This window comes from Triturus cristatus, chromosome 2_2 (assembly GCF_964204655.1).
Source record: "Triturus cristatus chromosome 2_2, aTriCri1.1, whole genome shotgun sequence".
Taxonomy (NCBI): Eukaryota; Metazoa; Chordata; class Amphibia; order Caudata; family Salamandridae; genus Triturus; species Triturus cristatus.
In genome coordinates, this window is record NC_140582.1 from 696,683,089 (window position 1) to 696,693,048 (window position 9,960).

A 9,960-nucleotide genomic window follows, 5' to 3' on the forward strand; every position below is an offset into this window, starting at 1 on the left:
AACAAATTGAGCTGAGGCACTGAAAGCAACATAAGCAGTTCATTATATCCAACCGAGAACAACATAGTCAGCTTGACAAAAAATAAATACATGAGAACATTGCATGGACCTAAAGGGTTCAATATGCCATACATGTACATAAACTATGTATACATCAGGGTTCTCCAAAGTCATTCCTGGAGGGCCGGATGCATGCCAGATTTTTAAGATAACTACATTTATCTAAATGGGGATATGCTAAAAATCTGGGATGGATCCGGCCCTCCAGAACCCTGCTATAAATTTAACACAATTACTATAGTAGAATTTCCACTACTCATTAGGAGCAAATAGAGTTCTCAGTACTGTGCGTCACCACAATTGCCATTCCAGACCCTTAAATTCAGACCTGGCTTAGGGTTGTGCAACACTTACTTTTTGCCTGCTTGGATTTAGGTTGCAAGGCAGAAGCTCATGCATCCATTTCCACACATTCCGCCACTCTGTCTGCATGGTATGATCTTTCATCAAACGTTTTAAGTATTTGTTAATAAATCTCAACTGCAGTTTATAGTTCAGTGGTCAACTAAGGCACTCTTGAACGTAATGGAAATGTCTGCCTGACGAACTCCTTGTATTTGTGTTCACGGTCATGGCCACTTCACAGTCACTGTACGCTTTGCAGATAAGGAAGACGTGGTATTGAAACAGCCATCACTTTCTGCTTTGTTTGGACAAGTAGTCACCCTAGACAAAACTCCAAAAGACCAAGAAACGCAACAAGCATCACCAGGGCAGAAGTTGTGTGTACACATGGGTAGACGGCATCCATTCACTATTTTCACAGGGTGGACGCTGCCCACCCTGGCAAGAAGTTGGGTCCAGCGAAAATATGCTGAATTCATCCCCGTGTAGGTTTCAGACACCGGGACACTTTCAGCAGTGTTTCCACATTGTCTGTTTTCATTTCGAGCAGAAACGCGCAGGTAGGAAAGGAGCTTTTTCTTATTTTCAATCCCAGTTGGCCCAAAACAAAGGCTGAAGTTAAGAGGCCGTCGGGCCCTCAATGGTTTGAGTAGCATGGCTAAGAGCTTTCAGCAGCCTCACACCTATATGCAAGGGAGTGGAAACAAAGCCACACTGTTTATCACTTCACAGGTACCCTAACAGAGTCATGCTTTTGACTTTGTTCAGTCCCTGTATATAAGACATATGCTTGCACTGCAAAAATGTGAGCTGTGCTGGTCTGTCCCAGTATTTACACAAATAACAATAAGATATTTTAAAATGTAGACTTTGCAACCAACTAAGCAGAACAGATTTACTGCTACATTTCTTCTGGTTGCCAGTTTCTTTGTGGCAAAGTTTTGTTTAAAAAAAATGTATGCATTAAGACCCAAATTTTGGGTCAGGTGGGTCACTGTTTTGGCACAGCCCAGATGTAAAATCTCACTCGTTTAATCTCGTAAATCTCTCAAATGTACTCATGATAGAACTGCTGAAGATGTGTCTGAGGTGTTAAGAGCTGATCTTCCTGTGATGTCACTTCCTGTGAGCTCATGGGTTGTGATGCCACTTCCTATGATATAACTTCCCGTGATGCTATGTATCATGTCATGCACCTTGATGTCACTTGCGAACTACCTAACCTGGTTATTCCTCCACTTCTGTTTGTTAGAACTTGTGCACAAAAGATTAACGTGTGTTGGTCGTATGGAGGATGAGGAATTTATAGGCTTTTCAAAAACCAACATGAATCCTACCTTCAAATAAAAAACAATGCATCTTTTTTTCGTAAATAAGAAATCAGTTCTCTAATGGTTCTACTCTGTGTCAACAATGTGTGATATTATAATATTTCGTAATGGATTCAAAATAAATATATCGGTCTCCACACCATTGTCGCACACTGCAAAACTGATGGCTTTTTTATTTTTTTAAATAGATGTTCCTGGATTTTGTTTTTACGGGGACAATATGTGACTGAAGTTGAGGCAAAATATATTCTTTCCAATCCCGCTGATGCTAAACACAGTGGCACGAATGCTCCAGATGTGTCTATGTGGGACATTTTGTTAAATTCACTCAAGAAGTTGTGGCTTGAAAAATAATGAATTCTGAATAAGGTATCAAACACATGTAACATTCAGTTTCTTTTTGCACTGCGACACATTCAGTTGATTTTAAATAGGAACGTCTCAGGGGGCTCCATGCATATGCAAGCTAAAACCACGGGATATTTTGGATTGTGACAACATGACACCCCGGTACCTGCTTCCCCAGTGTGCTCTGCAAATCATAATAGTAAAATGGTGTCCCTGTCAGAAAACAGCAATGAGAATGGATGCCTTGACTGCAAGCTCACAAAAGGGACTTTCTTTATCTCCAGACAATAGACTGAAGTGTGAATGTGTAAACAAAGAGCGGCACACCTTTTTGACAGTGTTCAAAATTGGTTGTCATAGCCTGTGAAGGTGTATTTTAGGAGCTCGTTTTTGTGGCTAGCAGATGTCCGGGGAAGAAGAAATGTATTAGAAATAAAGAGCCCCCTGCAGGCTCGCTTCTATCAGCTTCCAGCAAACAAAGAAAGCAAAACAGATAAAGATGGATGGCCCAGTCTGAGGGTGGCATGTGATTGCATGAGAACTTCCGGTTCGGTCCTTCTGCACTGGCACTCATGAGTACTTGACTTCATAAGGCAAACCTTGGCTCTTGATTGGGCATTATTAACATGACTCTTCATCAGGCAGTCGCACTTGCTTTAATAGCCACTCAAAATAAATCAGGGTTGTTTCAAGATTTCGGTTGCTGGGTTACTTCTGAAATTCAGTCATGTCAAAGGGATGCTTTGTGGAAATTGCAACTTTCATGTATTGTGCTGAGGCAGAAAATATAGAGACACTGTTATTGTTAAATTAAAAAAAAATGAAGATACCCCTAAAAAACAATGCTTCCAAGCGTTCATAATCCAAAGGAAATGTCACATGAAGATTTGACCTTAAATGTAATGTATTCCGTTTGTCTTTCGATTTTACATATACATTCAGGCTTGTCACGTGAACAATGACAAAGCATCATCGAAAGAAAGAAGCATTCAAAGCAAATACCGGGATGCAACAGAACAGCAGATATCAAGTGTCAGAAACGTTTCTGTGCAACGCTATGATGTGAGAGCTGCAGCTCCCTAAAACAGAAGTAAAAGATGGTAAGGGTTTCATGGGCAATTATTAATACGAGAGAAGCCATTGCTGTACCAGGAGTTCAGAATAAATGGTGCACCCCAAAGGGTCTGCTCGGGTGCTGCAGCAAGTCCTGGGTGAAGGGTTCTAACAGAACCCAGGGGGACCACATGATTGAACCATCCCTTTCAAGGCAAACCCCTAAAATAATGCACGGGCACTGCGGTGGATATGAGTCCATAGAGAGTATTCTTGTTGCCGATCAGCTTCTATTTCAACAAACCAAATACCACACCCTCCATTCCATAGGCCGACGAAGACTTCAAATGACCCCAGAAACTGAGGTCACTCTCCATGGATGCAAAACGGTATGTCTTTGCCTAAGGTATTCTCACTGCTTCTATGGCGGAAGCAGGCGTGTGGTGGAATTAAGAGCTGTCCCCTAAGTGCATATTGCAGCAGATGAAAAAAGGCCATTTATTTTCAGCTCATCTACCTATATACAATATAGCCTTACGTTAAGGAGATTTTCATGTAGTGAGATTCAAGAACAAACATTGCAATTGCCTGTATTTGGGTTTGTCTATCAAACACACCCGTTATCTCCACGTAACACAGACTGCTATATTTAAACACATTAGAGTCCCATGTAATCTCTGGACTGGTGTTTCAGGCTATTCTGACTGCTTATTAATGATGAAAAATAATGACCACGCATTTTGAAGTTTTTTTCTCTAAAAAATGTATTTTCAATTAAAAAATAAGGATTGAACATGATACAACATCAATTTGTTTAAATTTTTGTTGTGTAAGGAGCAGGAGGGTATAACAACATTTTGCTCATTTTTAAACAAAACTAATTTAAGGACAATATTTAATTCCTTAATACCATTATCAAGTTGTCATCACCATATGGAAACACATTTTCCCTGTCGTGATAAACTTGAAAGGAAACAAGGTTTGAAACAAATTTTTTTTTAACTCCTGAACAACTGTGTGTTTGGATCAGTTTTCCACGCTATGAGCTCTTAGAGCCTGTTAGACCTGGCTTGTCCAGTGGGTCTATCCCCAGACTTGTTGCTCTCCTGTTTCTAACCTGTTTTTGATGGTTTTATGACTCTGGGCACTTTACCACTACTGATCAGCGCTAAAGTGCATATGCTCTTCTTGTAAATTGTGTTTATGGATAGGTGAGTCCATGATTGGCATATCTGATTTACTGGTAAGTCCCTAGTAAAAGTGCACGGTGTGTGCCCAGGGCCTGTTAATCAAATACTGCTAGTGGGCCTGCAGCACTGCACTGATGGTGCCACTCACACGAGCAACCTGTAAATGTAACTCAGACCTGCCACTGCAGTATCTGTGCACAGTTTGTTACTGCCATGTCGACCTGATAAGTGCACCCACTTGCCAGGCCCTAACCTTCCCTTTTCTTACAAGTAAGACACCCCTAAGGTAGGTCCATGGTAGACCCAAGGGCAGGGTGTAGTGTATGTGAAATGTAGGATGTACTACGGTATGTGACATGTACTGAAAGTGAAATACAGTGTATTTCATTTTTCACTATTGAAAGGCTATCTGTCCCATGGGATGGAATGGGAGTTTATTTATAACATCTTACAAGCATAACTTCCCATTGGGACAAGATGCAAAGTTGGTGTTTAGTATGCCTGAAGACAGAATATAAAAATGAGTTTTATATTGTGTGTTTGAAAATACCACTTTTAGAAAGTGGGCTTTCTCTTGCTAAGCCATCCTGTGTGCCTCTGCCGGTTTGTGGATTGACTGTCTGGTTTTGCAGTGACAGGGGCTGGGGATAAGCATTCTCTCAGACAGCCACTGGGGGGTTGATGTGTGTTCTGCCTTCCCTGAATGAGTCAGGCCCATTGCTGTTTCGACCTGGGCTGCATTTAGAGTAAGGGGAGGAGATTTCCTTGCACCTGAAATGACCTGGTCTGCCTTACACAATACTGTCTTCACCTCCTGCCGGGCAGCTGCACCAGAGAGGACAGAACTGGTTTTGGCTGGGCAAAGAGCTTCTCTGCCACCAGAGAACAAAGGAATTTGTGCTATTAAAAGTCAGGCCCAGACCCCTGAACTTTAGATTACTGCTGAACTAAGGAACCTGTCAGGAAGAAGAACCGGGAAAGCTGGAGGAGGAGTAATGCCCCTATGTTGTGTGCTGTTGGGGTTTACCTGCAGTTGTTGCTTCTGTTTTGGGCAGGGAAAGGACTTGGCTGTGCTTTCATCATCCTGCTGTTAGAGTTTTCTCCAAGGGCTTGAAGTAGAGCTTGCCTCCTATTGAAAGTCTCAGGGATAGAAAAGACTTCAAAGATCGGTTTTGGACTTCAATAGGAAACTCTGCCAAGGAGGAGAGCTGGAAAAGACTGGACGGAGAGTACTGCCCCTTTGATGTGTGCTGTCTAGGGTTGGCCTACAGCAGCTATTTCTGCCAAGGAGAGGAATTATGTTTGTATCCGGTTTGAGAAAGTACCCCCAAGGGCTTGAAAGGGGAGCTTGCCCCTGTTCAAGAGGTCTCAGGAACAGCAAAGACCTCACAATCTTTTTGGGCACCGTCTCTGGAACCGCTAGTTTCAGTCGCTGCAGTAGAAAGGTGCAACCAACTCTGTTACTGAGTTAGTCGCAGGGTTCCATGTCGTGAAGGCACCGCAGAAGGCCCTGCTGCACTTCGCACCACATCCTTGGACTCACCGATGCTGTCTGGACGATCGTCACCGAGCCGTTGCTTGCACCGCATACTATGGGCACCGCACTCTGCACCGCACCACCTTGCCTCATCCTGCCTGAACGCCACTGACACCGTCGCTGCACGACCCACACAGCGACCGGCTCCGTCGCCTGCACAGCAATCTGCCAGCACTACATCTAGCACTGCCTCACCCTGCACCGTAAGCCTTGGGCTCACCGACACCATCTGGATGATCGTCACCGAGCTGCTGCCTGCACTGCATTTTGACGGAACTGCACCCTGCACCGCTTCCATTTGTTTGCAAAGAAACCACGACGGTCACCCTCAAACAACTCACATCAACGTGCTGGACGCAACGAGAAAGGTACTGTTCACGAGTCTGTCAATGCTTCAGCTGCCCCATACCAACGCAGTCAGCTGGAACTGTTTGATTCTGTTGTTTTCAGCATTACTGTAGCCCCGGAGGGAGCTGCTGGCTGGGAAGGACTGTGTTTTTCAGCTATTCTGCAACTTAAAGGTTATCTTGCAAAGGAATTATTTTTACAGTATTGTATGTTGGATTTTTGTTGGATTTGGTCTTGTTGGTTTAGATAAAGTTTTACTTATTTTTCTAAACTGGTGTGGAGTCCTTACTGTGTTACTGTATGCGTGTACACATGCTTTACACACTGCCTCTGAGATAAGCCTGTCTATTTGTGCCAAGCTACTAAGGGGGTGAGCAGGGGTTGCAATCCACAAACCTATATCTGTCTCAGTCACTTCTAGCTTTCCTGTGCAGAAATCTCTTTCACATGTGCAAAGATCTCTGCATAAATAAACCAACATTTTAGTAATAAAAATGGGCAGGACTGGAGGAGTGGTAGGAAAAAGAGAAGCACTCACTTTTGAATGGTTTAGGGAGCTGGAGTTAGGGTTTTAGACAAAACATGAAATTACAATCATCCGTCCACAAAATAGTATGCTCTTTGCTATTCACAAACTACACCTCTGAATTTACTACAACCAAAAAGGTTGCAAGACAGTAGAAAATGTACTCTAGCTCCTCCTCAAAGTAAGCCAAGCACCTGATATGGGCATCCACAGGTAAGCCAGAACAATCCTATGGAGATAACCTGATGCAGAAACTTAAAATCTGAATTGTATTCAGTAGGTCTGCCTTACTTTAAATGAAATCTCATAATATTGCCACTTTATGTTAAAAAAGCCTCAGAAATTCACAGAAAAAACAAAGGTTAAAGTGACATTCTAGATAGGTATGGTATATAGATAGGTATGGTATATTTCTCTGTACATTAAAATAAAAATCAGAAATTGAATGAAAAAAACAAAGGTTAAAGAGATGTTATAGTTTAATAATTATAGATGTAATAATTTAAACCCTAAAATACACTGAAATTCACCAGTTATAGTTTTATGAAGTAACTATAACTCACGCCCTCCCCATGCACTGCTGACGACCACACATAGTACATCACTCATGACATGTTCTATGACATCATTGATAACATCATTGATGATATCTGAAATTGCATAAAACGCTGTACATAGCAGGGCCGTGAGTTATAGTTACTTCAGTAATATACATGTATATATATTACCTAGTAGCAGTCTCACCTAGGTAGTAGTAAGGTCTGCTTTTCCTCAGAAAGAGCGTTTTTTGGTTTGCTAATAACGTTGGCCTCGCTTGGGGAATCTTCACAAAACCTTTAAAAAAAAAAGTTCATCTACCTCAGCTCCTTCCTAGAAAATTCTGGGGTGATCTGTCGAACAGAGGCCGTTAGAAAAAAGGGGGTCCTAAAACACAAAATACCCATGCATTGTCTATAGACTTCTTTAAGATGGGCTACAGCAAAACCTGCTGAACGGAATTACACCAAATTTGGCAGGAAGCTAGATCTTGGTATACAGATTGTGTTTTTTATGATTTGATGTATGTTCGATCAGTAGGTTTTGCAAAATTAAGGGTAAAAAATAATTGCATATTTTGGCAGATGGGTCTATGAGAGTCTTGAGAGACTTGTGGGAGTACCAGTTTAAAAATAGAGCGTTTGATTAACCCAGGGAGCTTTATTTCCCTTGGGCTATCTCATTTCCATGGGGTTCAAACTCCCACGAGAGCGAGTGCTCTGATTGATTGCCAGCAACATGATAAAAATGTTGCAGGCAGACATGCCAGGACTCAGTGACTTCGTCCCCTGTCCTGAAGTTCTGAAAAATAAAGATCTATGAAGGCAGGGTAGGGGTACCCTGACCCCCTAGGACATAATGACCTCGCCAGACCAAAAATTAAGAAATGCAAAAAATGCAGCAATCCCACGAGACTGTTGCGGGTTTGGAAATAAAAATGTTGGCCGAGCTGCATTAAGCAACCTATGCCCTCGGGGAGCGCACTCTGAGGGTGATTTCATAAAGGGGAGGGGAGCTGCATGGCCCCCTCCTGAGCCTTCAGAGGCCCTGGAGAACCCACCCCCAGGGCTGAACATTGTTTATATGGGGAGGAGGGACACACAGCCAGCTTTCCTGAGCCTCGAGAGGCCCAGGGAGCCTACCCTCGGGTGAACATTTTGTAAAATGGGGAGGGAGGGCAATTCAGCCCCACTCCCTAAGCCTGAAAAGGCCCAAGTGAGCATCCTCTGGGGCAGATTACTTTAAGGGAAGAGGACAATAATGGCCCCGGGTACCCCATGCCACAGGGCCTGCTCAGTGCCTATGTCCTGGGGAGCCCACCCCTGGGATATAGCAGTTTCCCGCAGCATTGTGGGCATGGAAACCTGTGCCTTGCCTCGCTTGGTGGTAGCATTTTCAAACACCAAGTTCACTCCCAGCTGGTGGGAGCTTCAAAAATGCTCCCACCTACTGGGAGTAATAATTCGATTTGTTTCCCTGCTTGGAGTGAAGCAGGTAGGAAAGCAGATAAAAAGATTGCCCCTGCACACAGGGTGCAACATTATTAGCTGCTTCTTGTGGGCAATGTCGGTTCTTGCTGTATGGCCCCTCTGCAGCTCCCAACAACACTATGGTGGGACCCCGGGGTGGGCACCAGGGCACCCCCATTTACCTTAGCAGGGCCCAGGGAATGGGGTCCCCGGGGCTGAAATTGGCCTGGGGAGGATGGCTGCATGCCCCTCCATCTGTAAAATGTGGCCTGACCCCAAGGGATGGAGTCCCCGAAACCGAAATCTGCTCGGGAGGTGGGTCACCTCCTCACCTTACTAAATGCCACAATGCACTGGGGTCCTCCGGGCTGAAGTTGGCCCAGGGAGGGGGGGGCACATGCTTCTTTCCACATGAAAACTACACCGACCCAAGAGGATGGTCCCTGTTGGCAAAATCACCCCAGGATGGGCCAGCATGTCCCCTACTCAAAAGAATGCCGGGCCCCATAGGATGGGGTTCTCATGGCCAAAATCAGCCCATGGAGAGAGTCATACGCACTCCTCCCATTTATTTAAAAGAGTGCCTGTGGGGGACGGGGTCCCCAGGGCCTAACCAGGCTCAGAAAGGGGGTCCATGTGTTCTCCCTCCCTTTTATTTAAATAAGTTGCCCTTGGCGATGGGTCCCTGGAGCCAAAAATTGCATCAGTGATATCATCATTGTTGTCTGTGACCATGTCATGAGAGATGTAATATGTGAGGTCATAAGCAGTTCATTTGAGGGGGGGGTGTAAATTCTAGTTAGCTTAGGTAGCTATAGCTGTTGAATTTCACTAGTTTTGTATGAATAAAATCTGAGCCTACCATACAGCTCCTACAATCTTTTTTTTCAGTGAATTTCTATGGTTCCTTAATGTTATTTCCTAACTATAACGTCCACGTAAACCTTGTTTTTTTCAGTGAATTTCTATGGTTTTTAAAACGCTATTTCCTCACTATAATGTCTCTCTAACCTATGTTTTTTGGTTGATTTTCAATGATTTGTTAACATTATTTCTGAATTATAATGTCCCTGTAACCTTTGTTTTTTTCAGTGAATTTCTAAGGTTTTTTAAATTTTATTTCCTAACATTAATCTGTAACCTTTCCGAGTCGTTCTGTGAGTGGATGTAAAGGATGGTGAGTGGGTGTGTGAGTGGGTGAATGATTGGCTGTGTA